Source organism: Melospiza melodia, chromosome 1, assembly GCF_035770615.1.
Source record: "Melospiza melodia melodia isolate bMelMel2 chromosome 1, bMelMel2.pri, whole genome shotgun sequence".
NCBI lineage: Eukaryota > Metazoa > Chordata > Aves > Passeriformes > Passerellidae > Melospiza > Melospiza melodia.
Genome location: NC_086194.1, coordinates 15,831,299 through 15,846,053, shown reverse-complemented (window position 1 = coordinate 15,846,053; position 14,755 = coordinate 15,831,299). Strand labels below are relative to the sequence as shown.

At 40.9% G+C, this 14,755-nt stretch overlaps 1 long non-coding RNA gene across 1 annotated transcript in view; it reads left to right on the top strand.

Moving 5' to 3' along the window:
* Window positions 1-14,755, top strand: part of LOC134414469 (uncharacterized) — a 69,726-nt gene that overhangs the window by 18,893 nt on the left and 36,078 nt on the right. The window contains exon 2 of the long non-coding RNA XR_010026744.1: window positions 9,332-9,416. This is a non-coding gene — a long non-coding RNA (uncharacterized LOC134414469). The remainder of the gene's footprint in view (window positions 1-9,331; window positions 9,417-14,755) is intronic.

Genomic DNA, 14,755 nt, shown 5'->3' with positions numbered 1-14,755 from the left:
ACTTAAGGTTTTGCAGAGGGGTAAATGTTAATGCTTAATTGTTTAAAGTATGTGTGAGGTGATACATGGCAAAGTTGTACAAAGTATGCCTTAAGAAATAAACTTACTGTTAGATTTGTGCTGAATTTCTTTACCCATATAGCTATGTTTCCATCAGGTCACTTTAGTAATCCATTCAAAATAGCCTTTAAATGTTCAGTGAGCTTTTTCCTACTTGTTCTGCTAGATAACATATATTGCTAAATACTTTCTCTCTGCTGTATTCTAATTGTGGTAATAAAATGAGCATTGCTGTGACCTTTTTTATTCTGCTTTGGTAGTATTAACACATTTCTGTTCTGATCCCATTTATCCCATCAAATTCTCCCCCTAAGCCAGCTGTGCCAACAGAAGCAGTAGGAAGAATACAACTAGAAAAAAATGCTCCCCAGAACATGAGTGTTGGAGGAGAGAGATAGCTGAGGTGCTCAGCCATGGAGGTGATGGACTTCATCCTAATGGCTTGTCCTGCAGGCCTTGGCCTGCTCTTTGAGACAGCCAGCCCCAAAGAGCCACAGAGATACAGCCAGCACACTGGAGATCACAGGAAACTGGAGCTTCCTTCTGGAGGGCCTTAAGAGTGGATTCTGTCTCCTCCATTTTCTGGGAGGGGAGAAACGAGTTCCATCTTTTGGGGATGCCTTATCTAGGGAACAGCCTCAAGACTCTCTTATCTTCTTTTTGTTTGTTTGTTTGTGCTAGGTGTTTGTCCAGCTGAGATAAAGCACTATGCATACTTCTGATACAGGGATTTGTACTTGTTCAGATAAATCTGTGTAATGCTCCACACCCAGATACAGAAGGACTCACACAAAGAAACAGCAGCAAATGGTGATCTTCTGTGGGAAGTCACCAAGACCAACCCTGGTGACTTTTCCCTTTTACATCCCTTGTACTGGAGCTTCCTGCGAAACAGACCTGTCCTGGAGTCTCTGCATCAGCATGGATCCCTGTGTAAGCTTTATTTTACTTCACCAAGTCTCTGACTCAAAGTCCCTACAGAGCTCAGAAATTTGAGTGATGGAAGCCAAAGGCTTACACCAAAATGGGTGTTCTGTAGAAAAAAATTCCCTTCCTTAGACAAATAATCTAAAAAATTGCTCCAGTGAGTTAATATGAATCTCAGTGCTTTTTACCCTTTTGTTATTTGTGCTCACCAGACCCCTGTGAAACTGAAGAGCTCCCTTTATCTTGAATGATGGACTGGGAGCTGTGTTCTGGGGCTGCCTGCCACGTTCTCCCCCCCATGTGCCAGCTCCCCCTTGCCCTGCCCTGCTCTCCTGACCCTGCACTGACTCATCTGGGTTTGATACCTACGAGAGCAGTTGAATTATTTTTATGGTTGCTGGTCTGAAATGAGTCAGTGCAGGGTCAAATGTTGTGGGGCAGGGAAGGGAGAGGAGTGGGAATCTGGCAGGCAGCAGCTGGCTGGGATTGCCATGGAGCCACAGACCAGCCCTGGTGACTTTGCCAAGGTCACACAAGCTTCTGTCAGCAGGAAATTGAAACCTCTCTGTGTTATACAGGGTGCTGACCACAGGTCTGTCAAATGCAGTAACTGGCAAGAAGTGGCTTTAGATTTATTCTTCTTGAATTTATTGTTTGTTTGCAATGAATTAATAGTTGCTTCCTAGTGTATGCCAAAATCAAAACATACTGAGCTGGTCATAACTGTAGATTTTCACGTGTAAGATGGGTGCATTCCACGAGGAATTCATAATTAACTCGAGCTAGCTTTCCCTTAGAAATGTGATTTTTGTACAGGTAGTGATCTGCACATTTCTGTATAAGGACTAGTCCTTATACACGTGAAAATTTATTATGCCAATTATTATATTGCCAATTTGGTAAAAAAATCAGTTGGTCACAGTTGCTTGATAACTCACACAATCTGCAGCTGATACTTTATCAGTGGCCTAATACTTTATTTAGAATTTAGAATGGAGCATCTCACCAATCCTGGGCACACAAATTGCTGGATGCACAGCATTTTGAGCTATGTACATTATGAAAGCAGTGCTGAAAGTAGGGGTATGAGGGCTTAGGTCATGTATTCTGGCATCCATTTCTATGCTCTATTTTCCTGTTAGAATTCATTTGGGAGGAAAGAAACAAAGAAATTTTCTGAGTGAAGATTTTGGAGCTCTGTGCTGGTTATAAATCTGTCTACGTCGCTTCTGTCTTTTTAAGGTTTCTTTAGAAAGAGGACTAGCCAAAAAATATTCTGGATGTGTTGTATGTAGCATATGTGCATTTTCTTTGCACAATACAATACACTTAATTCAATTTGAAGGGCTTTCTTCTAGCTGTGACAAATCTTGTCAACCTACCACTTGACTTAATTTCTATGTCTGGTTATGGTTTTTTGTTTTATTTATTTGAGGTTTTTTTTAACTTATTGGAATCAAAGAGAACTGTTGCAGGTGGGTTTCTTGGTTTGGTTTTGTTAGGTTTCTCCCATATTATCTTTCTTAAAAAACAAATGTCCAGCAATCTAATATATTGTCTGGTGTTCTTCTAGGAACAAATATATCAAATGGATTTTTATGTAGGAGGCTTTTTAGACTTTTAAAGGTTGGGTGTTAGCCACAAGGTTCATGTGACATGACAAATGTGGAACATCTGTGTACTGCTGCACATCGCTGTTCTGAAAGTCATTCCCCTCACCACATGCATTGAATTAAACACAAGAATTCAGAGAAAAAATAGTTGGAAGGACACATTCTGTCAAATACAATGGAAAGGATCTGTTGTGAAGCTGTTGGAGCTCGCTCACACAGTTCTCCAGTCACTCATCCAGGGGTCTGGTGTGCTCTGTGCCTCAGCTCTCCCTTCCTTGGAGCTGGGAGAGTGGAATTGTGCTTTCCTAGCTGGTGGTGAACTGTTTTCTGCATAGAAATTAGAGTTGAGCATAAGGCTAAACTTTAAAGGGATTTCTAATAAACTAAAGGGATTTCTCAATGTAGTTTCTTGTCTGAGTGATGTTTGGGCTGCGTGTGAGGGAAGTAGGTGGCTGAGTTGGCTTCCTTGTATTGCAAACAAAGTGTGGCCAAATAAAGTGTGCTCAAAGCAGGAGCTCTCATATTAAAACATGAATCTTATCTATAACTCTGCCTGAAGGATCTGATTTGGTGACCAATATCCCTGTGAATCCTGAGTGCTTCTGTTTGTCTCCATGTGAGAGCTGCAGTGAGAGTTCTTGCTCATAAAATAAATGTGATAAAGAAAACAAAAGCAATTCTTGTGGGTAGGGTTTGACCTGGAGCATTGTGGGCCAGAAGCTGGAAGTCCTTGTTCTCCTAGAGTGATTACCAAGCTGCAGGAAGGGTGCTGTGCTTCATTAAAGCCTGTGTACTTTGGGGATATCACCTTGCTCTGACAGAGGGGCTGCCAGTTTTAGAGTGCAGGATAGAGTGTATCCAAAAATCCCAGTCAGGACCCAGGTCACAGCTGAAGTTGAGGTGGAACTCCAGTGTTGGTGGTGTAGAAAGCAGGTATTAATAGTTGTCTTCTTAGTTACTTGCAGGTATTTCAGATGTGTATGTTGAAACTGTAGGTTTGAACACATCATTAAGTAGTGGGGTTTTCAAGGCATTTAAAGCTATCTTTTAGATATTGTTATTACAGATAAGGGTCTATTGAGTTCTGATACTCACAGCTAGAAACCAATATTAACAATGTGATCCTCACTTCCTAGTTTGTCTTCACAGACTCAGGTCTGGGACTGCAAATATAAAGGGCCTCCTCTGGTTGATCTGAATTTAGTTTCAAACATTTGCCTCTGAGATTACTTCTGAATACTTCATTCATACATTATGATGGCTGCTTTCATGCTGGGCTTAACACTTTCTGAATTTAATATTTCTGAGGCTTTTAACATCTTGTTCAAAAGATGGTTTACCAGAGCTCCTTCTCTGGAGTGCAGGTGAAAGCTCTGGTTCCAACAGAGCCACATATGCCAGGCTTGGGAAAGCTTGCTCATGTTGAAAATATCACTTCACTATCACAAACAGCCTCTGGATGATTCCTTGCTTTTTGAGGAGGTTTGGGAAATGGTCTGAAGTAAAGGAAGCACCTCTGGGATTTGTTGTCCAGAAGCAGGTGCATAGGGAGGGTAGAAATGGCATACAAGTGGCATACATGCCTGAATAGTTTGGGTATCCATTTCAATTGTTCTGTTCTCTTCGAATTGGCTATGCTCTAATTAAGTAGTTCTTGTCATAAAACTAGTTAGGTCATAAAAAAATGCAGATTCTTTAATCTTAAAAGTTGTGGGGAAACCATTTTTGTTTAAAACAGTTTTTGAAACTAACTTAAATTTTTTGTTAGTGCTTTTTGTTTGGTGTTGGTAGGTTGTGTTTTTACCTTCTTAAAAAAGCTGCTAACCCAAACCAAGCATCTTCTCTCTCACCCCGGTGTGCCTGGGCTCAGGGCCATGTCCACATCCCTCTGTGAGCCCTGTGTCTTCAGGGAGGGAGGACTCATGCAGGTTTCTATGTTGCATTTCCAGCAGCCTCCATGAATTCAGTGCTGGCTGCAGGAAGCACATCTGAGTCAGCCACCCTGTCCAGAGGCACTTGGAGAGTTGTGCAGAATCTGGGGTGGTCTCATTGTGATCTGGCTGATACAGGACTTACCCAAGCTGAGTGTTTCAACTTTAAATGTTTTTTAATTTAGCTTTGTAAAACTGTAGTTAGGAAACAATTCTGCACATTCAGAGTGCGTAGGTGTTAAATTCAGCTGGGTTCAAAGAAGTTAAATGCAGCTTTGATGTAAATTACTTTATGTAAACACAGCAGGAACTTCACATCCGTTGAACAATTTAAGTTCTGTAGCTTCTTTAACCCATGCTCCAGTTTTCTTAAACAATTGAGAGTATTCCAGGGAGGCCCTTCTGACTTCAGTCTGTTTTATTGCATGGAAATATTCTTCTCAGTGCTGGGGAAAAAAAGATAATTTTTCTAAGCCTTCAAAGAGACTTGTGATGTTTTGAGTCTTTATTACACTAGAGGTCAGTGTATGATGGGAGCTTCTGTGCTGTGGTATAGAGTTTCTTGCAGAATCCTATTTCATCAACTTTGAAACCAGATTCTAAGAGAAACTGTAGCCTGTTACTATGGAAAAAAACTTCACATTGAAGTGTCTTGTGACTTTCTTGGCTAAAGGACTTTTTGAGCTTCCTACTTTTAACTTTCCTTGCCTGGCAAATACAAGGCAAATATCAGTGAGAGTACTTTGATGTGGTATCAGCAGGAATATGCACAGCCAGTGGCTCCAGTGTGCACCTCAAACATTCATCTTTCACTGCAATGCCATGACTTTTTGGTGCATAATGCTGTGTGCCAGGGCATTTACAGGAGTCATCCTTAGCTTGTGCACTGGGAGAATTGCACATGCATCTATTATTGTTAGAGTGGGTGTCAGCTTCCTGAGCACTGAGCTGGTCACTTCCAGGTGGGTGGCTTCAACTTTTGGGGGTTGAGGGAAGCACAGTCAAGTGTGATTCTGTCGTGGTGCTTGCAGAGGCTCTTTCCTCAGCAGCTCTTCTTCCGTTCTGCAGGTAAGTAATTTCTTTAAACACCTGGAATGTGCAAAAGCAGTTTGTTCCTGCAGACAGCATTGGGCAGGGGCACCAGAGCAGAACTCCAGCAGTGCTGTGTGATGTGAAATGGGAGGGAAATGCCCTGAAGGGAGCCCTGCTGCCTGGGGCAGGCTGCATCACAAATGACAATTGAGGTGAGATGGTGGAAAAACCCCACTAGGGTGGATTTGAGCTCTTGGATGTTTTCTGTGAGAACTGACTACAAACAGAAGTGTCTGTATCCTGTTGCTCTTGTGTAGAGTTCTTCTGAAATGCCTCAGAAAAATAAAAGAACATGGGATGTTAAGAGTTTACAGGCTTGCACCAATGTAGGGTGTAAGTGCAGGCACAGAGCGGAATTTTGCTGGTTTTAAGTGATTTTCTGAATGTTCAAGAGACTTGGACTGATAAACATCTTTGTAGCCTTTCTTTTTGGTGAGTGGGAGTGGAAGGAGACATAGTAAAAGGAAAACCAGCAGTCTGAAAATCTCCTTTGCTCTGGCTGCTGCCCAGTATGTTGTGTTACGTGCCTCTGGAGCATGAAGGAGGATAACACCTGAGATAGTGTGGAGGAGCTGCTGGACTCTGGCTTAATTGAACTCTGTGAGGATTCCTGGCTTCAAAGGAAAGATGTTGCACTCTTCTACCTCTTTCCCAAGTTTTTCCAGGCTGCATTTCTTCTTCCTGCCAGAAATGAAAATGTACCAAGGTTTTGCAGAATGGGGCTTTATCAAAACATCTCTGTGGTGTTAGGCTTCATTTGGTTGGGCAAGAGCCTGAAAAGGTGGTGGCTTTGCAAATCTGATATAAGTCATCAAGCAACAAATAAAGCATCCTAAAAATTGCTTTCCTTTTCCTATTCTTTTCTGCTTGGAGACATGCAGCGTTAATTTGTTTCAGTGGAACTGAAACTCACCAGAGTCTGTTCTGCATGTAGGAGCTCAGGAGCTAGGAGGCTTATCTTGGAGAAAAGAAGGTGGTGTAGGTGTCCTGCAACCCACCTAGTGAAGAACCTGATGGATCACTGCAGATCCTTGCAGAGCAGCTATTTGTCTGTTGCACATGGTGACATTCTTTCTTGGTTCAGCTTCAAGTGTTAAATCAGTCCAAGTGTTGATGCTCTCTGCCCCTAGAAGAATATTTGTCTAGAGAAATGTAAGTTTGATTATTCTCTTGGATCAAAAATGATGGATCTCTGTGGCTAAAGAGAGATGATTACCCACTAGCCCCTCTTTCTAGTTGATAATAGGAAGTATCCTGATGATATTTTCATGTCTCTTTCCTTCATGATGTACTGACTAACTCTAGAATCTGTCTGTTGTGTAATAAAGAGTCCATGAAAATGGCAAGAATTAGTATTTGGAGTGTCTTTTCCTGCCTTTGTTCTAAACTCTCAAACTGCAGGGGTTATCAGACGTGCAGTTCAAGTGGCTTGCCAGGAATTTCTCAGATGAACTGCAGAGAGAGCACAAAAAGCTGCAGCCAAGGTCAGTCTTGAAGAGATTAGAATTCAATTGCCAGCCCTCACATTTTGATTTCAATCTCAAATGTTTCCTGATAGGTGCTCTGTATTTGTTAGGTCTTCTGTTTGTGTTGTGTTCCTGCCAAAACTTCTCATGAGACTCCTGACACTATCTAAGATCTGTAGCACACAGTGACACAGGCAAATATATGTGTATATAAAAAACCCCAAACCACTCTGTCAGGATATTTCCACTCCCACCAGTTATTCAAGGTTCCTTTAAAGGGTAGACTTCAAAGCTGCAGGCCTTCATAACTGCAGCACCCTAGTCTTGTCTCTTGTTCCAATATACAAATGTAGCATTTGCCAAAAAAGGAGGAATTTGCCAAAAAAATGAAGGAATTAATACAATGTAGTAGTGGGACAGTGGCAGTGTGCACCAGGTTTAATGTATTCTGTGCATTATAAATGTCCCCTCTTCCCACCACACAATTGCTTCCAGAAAGTCTCTGAAGTACTTGACCAAAATGATAGCTGGATTTCAAATCCTTCCTTTTCTGTTTCTTTTTTTTTGTTTGTTTCTTTTTTTTTTTTTTTTTTTTTTAATACTGATACTTAAAGAGGAAGCAGCAGAAGGAACAGCAGAAGTAATCAGGCAACCCTATGGTTAAATAGCAAGAATGAATTTGGAACCAAGGGTTATGTGATGGTGGAAAAACTTTAGTTTATCTTTCTATCAGCTATCCATCGTTAACCATCATTTTCTTCACCTTTGCTACCCCACTGAAGTGCCCACTCATTTACCCTTCTAAAGTGCAGGAGTGCTCATCTGAAGGGATTGTAGGCTGGAAATGCAAAAACAATAGTGTATGGTTTGCCATATTATTGGAATTTTAAGTGAATTTCCTCCCTGAAATACAGAGATAAAAGTGGATAGATCTTAAAAACTGTCTTAGTTCACTTGTTGTGAGCAGTTATATAACACTGGGGACAGGTTAGCTGTCTGATTTGCTGCCTTACCTGTCCCTATGCATTCTAAGGTAGTCTGTGTTTGGGGGTCTGCTTGTCTTCCAAAATCAGAATTTTTCCCAACTCAGGCAAAATTTCTGTCTTATCTGTCTTTTCAATGAATTATTTTTGTTTTGACCTCTTCTCTAGATGCTGTTATTAGAGTCTGACATGTTCAGCAGCTGCAGGAAGCAGAGCAGTGACCTGACTGCTCTTGAAAGTTGTTGCTGTAGTCACACAGGATAGCATGACTTCATTTTGTACCTCCTAATAGATTATGGAAAAAAAAAAAGTTGAATAAAGCAGCTGTGAAAGTGAAAACAGTATATTTGGCACCTAAACATATGCAGGTGAGCTGAGCCTGAGCTGAGCAAGAGTAAAAATGTTATTTTACTTAGCTGCTGAAAGAGGTGGGAGACAATAATTTGTGCAACAGCAGAGGCTGCTTCAGGTCTGCACTGGAGAACTCTTCACTCTCTGTGGAAAGAAGCAACTGCATATGGTACAGAATAGAGCAAGAAGCCCAGAGCAGCTGGTTATTTTAAGTTTTCATATGTTCAGGGAATTGGCATCTTAAAGGACAGTGTGGTTCTGAGAAAATTCAGCTCGTTTGAAACAATCTAACTTGAACACTTGATTAACATGAGGATCCACATGGGCTGAATCACCCTGCAAATAATGTTACAGGCACAGCCAGAGGTGTTTTGTGTTTGCCAAAGAATAAAATAAAACCAGCTGTGGTTCAAGGTGTGGGGATCAGAAATCAGACCTGTGGCAGCGTTGTTTGCAGAACTGCTTGATAGGTCAGGTGCTCTACACTGGGAAAAGTCTTGGATCTGTCTCCTGATTGCTGTGGTTTTAGAAAGAGAATTGACTCTTTCAGTTGCATCCAGTGATGTTTAAAATATAGGATTTTGAGGGTAATAGTATTTTGGTAGATGTTCCTGGTTTTGTTATTATCTCCAGTGCTGCTTGACCTTACAGAAAGACTGAATATTTAATAATAAAGGCTTCCTGTGACTATATAATAATAAAGGCTTAATATATAATAATAAAAGCTAAGGGGAAGTTCAGTTCTTGCCTATATGAATGGACAAGGTAGCAGAATGCTCCAAGCTGCCTCAGCCCTTGCAGTTGATCAGTTCATCCCCTTTGTGCATCTGCCTACATCTGAAATGTCTGCCATAGCCTGGGGTGCACTGTGGCTCTCACCCATGCTTTGTTGTGTTTGTTTCTTGCAGGAGGGCTGCCTTTGGACTGTGAGATACCTAGACAAGGTGATGCAGTTGTACCTGCAGGGTCAGGCCTGGATGGCTGGGATTTAAGGTAAACCTTTGCTGAAAAATACATACAGATCTGAACCGAGAACTGTGAATTGTTGTTTGTTTGGGGTTTTTTTCCCTTTTTTTTTTCCCTTTTGAGGTGTTAGTATCAAACATTTAAAGAAGGATCTGTGTGTGCCTTCTAGTGCATATGCACCATAACAAAATGCAGTGATATTATAGTTAAGATTCCAGAGTAGCCCATAGGACCTTCAGAAAAGCTGATTGGTATTTAAAAACCTAGGAGATGCTAATGCTGCCTTGGGAAGAAATGTTATTCAATGAGGAAGTAGCAATAAGAGTTCCTGAGACTTCTGAGAATTCACTGGGAGGCAGCAGGTGGCTAAAGTGGACCTCCTGTTCCAGCCTTTCTATTATTCCTTCTTCCAAATATTGTAAAACAGAGTAGCTTCAACTGTTCTAGATCACGTACAATTCCTTCAAATGTAATATTTTAATTAATTACAGATCTGCACTTTCATGTTTTCCTTTCTTCATGTTGCAGACTTTTGATTGAATATTTGCAGTTTATATTTGGTTCAGGATTTTTTCCAGCTCTTAGCTGTGGAAAAGCATTTCCCTATGTGAACACAAACCCAGAACAAAAGGGACCTTTTTGTGTGTAGAAGTACATGGCAGGTTCTGTTGGTCCCACTAAGGCAGAGCTTGCAGAATTTCTGTAAAGTGTGGGATTAATCTTGCCCTTGGAGAATTGTGTAATTTTGGTTACTGGAGAGATGTGATTTCTTGGATGTGATCAGGAAGGTCTCAGTGGGTTTGAATCAGCAAAATTAGGATGTAGATGATCTATCTTTTAACATTCCATAAAGAGAATTGATGTCTAATTCTGGTCATACTGCCAGAGCTGTCATGCTGTTAGTTCTTTTGCCACAGGTAGCCCAAGTTTTCTCTCAGGGGTATGGAAGGCACCATTTCAGCTGTTGCTCCAGAATTATGCAAGAGCTGTTTTCCTTGCAGCTTGTCATAGCTTCTGAAGTCTGTGAGAACACTGTGGAAAGAGTGGAAGCTTGAATGAAATCATCTTCTGCTGGTTTTAACATCTGACTTAAAAAGCAGGAAAGTGAGGGACTGGGAACAGTGTTTACTCTTGCATGTGCTAGAAAGCCTGAAAAGTTGTAAAGGTCTTGCTGTAGAAAAGCAAAACCTGACCCTGAATGCTGAAGATTTGAGCTTGGAGCATGATCATGTAAAACATGAACTGAATCTTGACAATTCAGGATTAAGGCATATTAATAAAGTTTCCTCCAAAAATGTTAGAGCAAGCAGATCACAGTTATTAGCTGTGTAATTTCTATGCAGAGAATAATTTAATGAAGGTGAGCAGAAGTAGGGTGCTCTTGCAAGACTAATGCAGGTACTTAAAATTATGTGAACAATCATGGCAATTTAGTTTTTTAAGGGTAATATGGACTTAATTTCTTTCAACCAAGACTCAAGTCAAGCCTTCAGAGAACTTCTTGCTGAACTTGTTTCTAGGTATATACCATCATAAAATGGTTGTAAGCTTCAGAAGATGATGCTGTTAGACCATGTGAATGAGTATTCTGCTGTATTTTTTAAAAATCAGCAACAAAAAAGAGCTTTCTTTTAGCAGAGAATTTACAGAACTAGGGTTTGTTAACAGTATGCAATTGACACATTTGATGTGACGTAGCTGGACCATGTCAGATAACTAAGCCATGAGCTATTTGGAAATAGTCTTCAGGTGAATGTGTTCATGTTTTTCCACAGCATCTTGGAATTCTGTGCAGTATTTACTGTACCTGTTACTGCCTTATAACATATATTCATTAAGCAATTACATGGACTTCAGATTATCTGACTGAAAAATTATGGGAAAAAATTGGTGATTTCTGGAGGTCATGACCAGATTTCTACTTCATTGCTGGAGCTGCACCTAGGACTGGCCAGTTGACTTTAGAGTCTGGGAAGTGTGCACAGTCAGATGAGTCACTTATACCCTTTTCTCATAACATAACAATAGAAACAGTTTATGGACAGGTATTTGTTTTTTTAATTTATAGTGTGCTAACTTTGCTAGCAGCATACCATATATCATGTGCTAGCTGTATTTCATAGCTTCCACAATGTCAACAGAGCCAAGGCTTCATGTGCAAGTTCATGTGCTGTCTTGCTGGACACTTTAACAGCCCTGCTTATATGTGAAGAAACACACAGTGTTCCTTCTAATACTGGTGTATTTTTAATTACATAAATTACAGCCAACTCTTGCTGGCTAATATAGCTTGAAAAACTACTCACTTGAAAAGTGAGTGGGTTTATTTCTGCCTTCTAGAATAGAACTGGAACATTGGAGATGCCCAGCTTTTGTAAATCCTGTGTTGTGCAGCAGTGCCCTTCAGCTTAATGTTCTTGCTGGCCTGACTGGAAACTTCATCCTGTCCCTTCTGAAAATAAAAGCAAATAGATGTATTTCTCTTTTTTCCAGGATATCAGTGAGATTGTTCCTCTCTACTGTGGTTTCAGTTTTCATGGTTTTCATTTTCCAAATGCTTTGTAAGCTGAATTATTAATGCTTGCACCATTTTTAAAATAGTGCATGCAGTATCTCACAATCCATTGCTGACGCAGCAGTTAGGGATTTTTTTTTTTTTCTGTTTTGGAAACAGTTTACTTGAACTTCTGCATTTTACTGTTCCAGGACAACAGTACTGGACTTCTTGCAAAAGCTGAGCTTACAGGAAATGTCATCCTGTCAAAAGTGGTTTGTTCTTACACAGCATATGTTACCTGAGGATGGGAATGTAAATGTTGGATTTTCCTGGTGTCTTGTGCAGAGAGTCAAGGTCTTTAATTGTCCTTAAAGCTCTTCCCTCTACCAACTCTTCCCCTTCTACCTTGTTGGCAAGAATAAGTGTTACACTATTTTCTCCATAAGTTCCTCCCAGTCTCTGGGATTGCATTTCTTGAAAGCATCCTCAAAACTGATTTTTGTTGTCATGAATTTTATTTAGATCCTTGGAAATTTTTAATGAAGATGTCAGGTGAAAAAGAGTGGAATAGGAAGAGTGCAAAAGTGTCTTCCTTACTGCTGCATTTTTATTCAGGCTAATAATTATTGGTAAAAAAGAAGCTATGCCTGATGTCAGTCCCAAAAGTTAACATGTATCTCTCCCAATAGTTAACATGGCCTCTGCATGGCTGTTGCCACATGTCTTTAGCTATTTTTTATGGACAAAACAATGTCCTGACTATTTGAGAACTGTAAATTTTGGATGAAGTCATTCAGTTCAGTTCTGTCACTGCACTTCTTTCTGTTGTGTGGATTTTGAGGAGCAGCCTGTCCTCCTGGGTCATTTGTCCCTGATTTCCATTCACTGAAAGATTTCATATTTGTTTCTGGGATCTGGATTACTCACACCTCTTCCCAAAGCTTTTATTGCAGAGATTTTCAACCTTAGGAATGTGTTTGCCCCACAAAGTGTAATGACTCAGGTGTGTTGCTGTAAAGCCCCACTGCAAAGTGAGAGAGGATCAAGAAATCTGAGAAGGGATGATTCAATTGTGCTGCTTTTGCTGATTTCTTTGAATTGTGGATTCTGACTTCATCAGTAGCGTCTACAAACCTCAGTGTTTGTGACTTGCAACTGATACCTTTTCTAAAAACAGAAGGAGGCAGGAGAGACAGAGTACTCTGTTTATTTGAACAGCCACAAGCAACACTTCCAAAATACACTTGTGGTTGTATCTCAGAGTTATGAATCTTAGGTTATCTGGTGGTGAGTAATGTGGTGAGACAGGAGCCCAATATGTCCATGCTTTATTTAGAAAAGGTGGCTCTTATCAGAGGCAAGGAGCACCGGTGTTCCCCTCTCTGTGCTTGCTGAGCCCCTAAGGACAGATATCAAATCTGCTGACAGTTTATGGTGCCAAGACACAGCACTTCCCTCTTGGGGTCTGACTGCAAATTCTTAAGGATTTTGCAATACAGAAAGAAACAAATTCCTTTCCCCTTCCAGCTGCTCACCCAAGTGCACTTTTTAAGCTGTGCTGTGGTTTGATCAGAGTTGACAATAACAGAGTTAACAATATCATGGGTTGTGGTATCTCTTGATCAGATAGATTTTTCTTATTTAAACACTATTATCTCACTAGAGAGGATGCTCACAAACAGGTTGTAACAGCTTTCCAAATTCTTCAGGCAGAGTCTAGACTGTACCAATTACTACACCTAGAGAATCCTGGAGATGAAGAAAATATCACTTAATTTTCCTCACTGCAGAGTTAAACCTGTAGAGTCTGGGAGTCTGGGCGTGTGTCTTCAGTAAAACAATAATCTTTTACTGTTCTACCTATTTAAAAGTAAAATGGAAGAGCAAATCCTCCCTGGCAAACCAGGAGATACTCAATTTTGGGATTATATACAGTTTGCATTGAAGATAAGCTGGGTTAGGGGGCACAGGCTTTGACACAAAATGTGTGGCTTTATTCCCATGGACAGACAATGCAGCAGAGCTGGGGATTACTGAAGACTGTGGGACTGTCCTCCCTAACTTGCCACCTTCTCCTCAATTCAGAGTGCAGGAATTGTTCCTCCCCGTGGCAATAACATCGCTGTAATTTGTGTCTGATAGTGAAAGAATGAAGGATTTATTCTCCCAGATAAAAAGTGTTTGTGTTGGGTTTGGTTTTGTTTTTTTAATGTTGGTGGGTGTTTGGTGGACTTTTTTAAACATAAATAAAAAATCCTCTGTGAGTCATTTTAGGCTCTCACAGAAACTTGAATGTGCTAAATGGGTAGGTTCCCCTGGCTGAGCCAATGGGGATGGCCAGGCACAGGCAACACTTTTATCCCACGAAAGGGAGGAGGGGTGAATGAGCCAGAAGATATAAGCTGAAACAAAGCCATGCTGTCCTTCTGAGTCATTCTCATACACTGGATGGGTAAGGCTTCCTGCTTCCTGGGACACACAAGTGGGGTCATGATTCTAACAATGGATGCTGGTAAGTCGCTTTTTATTAAATTTGTCTGGGTTTTTTCCCTGGGAAGTCTCTCCTTCACCTCCCCTCCCCTCCTCCCCCGGCTGAAAAGAAGCTATCTGTAAACTGGGAAGCTGAGTTGTTAAATCAGGGAATGCTGAACCCAGACTTTGCACGCTGTGTGCACTTCAGTGTGTGTTAGTTACCCTGGTGTTATTTCTTGGCTCTTACTGAAGCACATATCCTCTCCTGCAAAGCCTGAGCTCAGAATCAAAATGTGTCTGTTAATTTGTACTTCACTGGGACAGAACCTGGGGCCTGAGAGGTGCTTGATGTCTCCCTCTCTTTGATGATAGAGCTGATAGTGTCTGGAAGATAGAT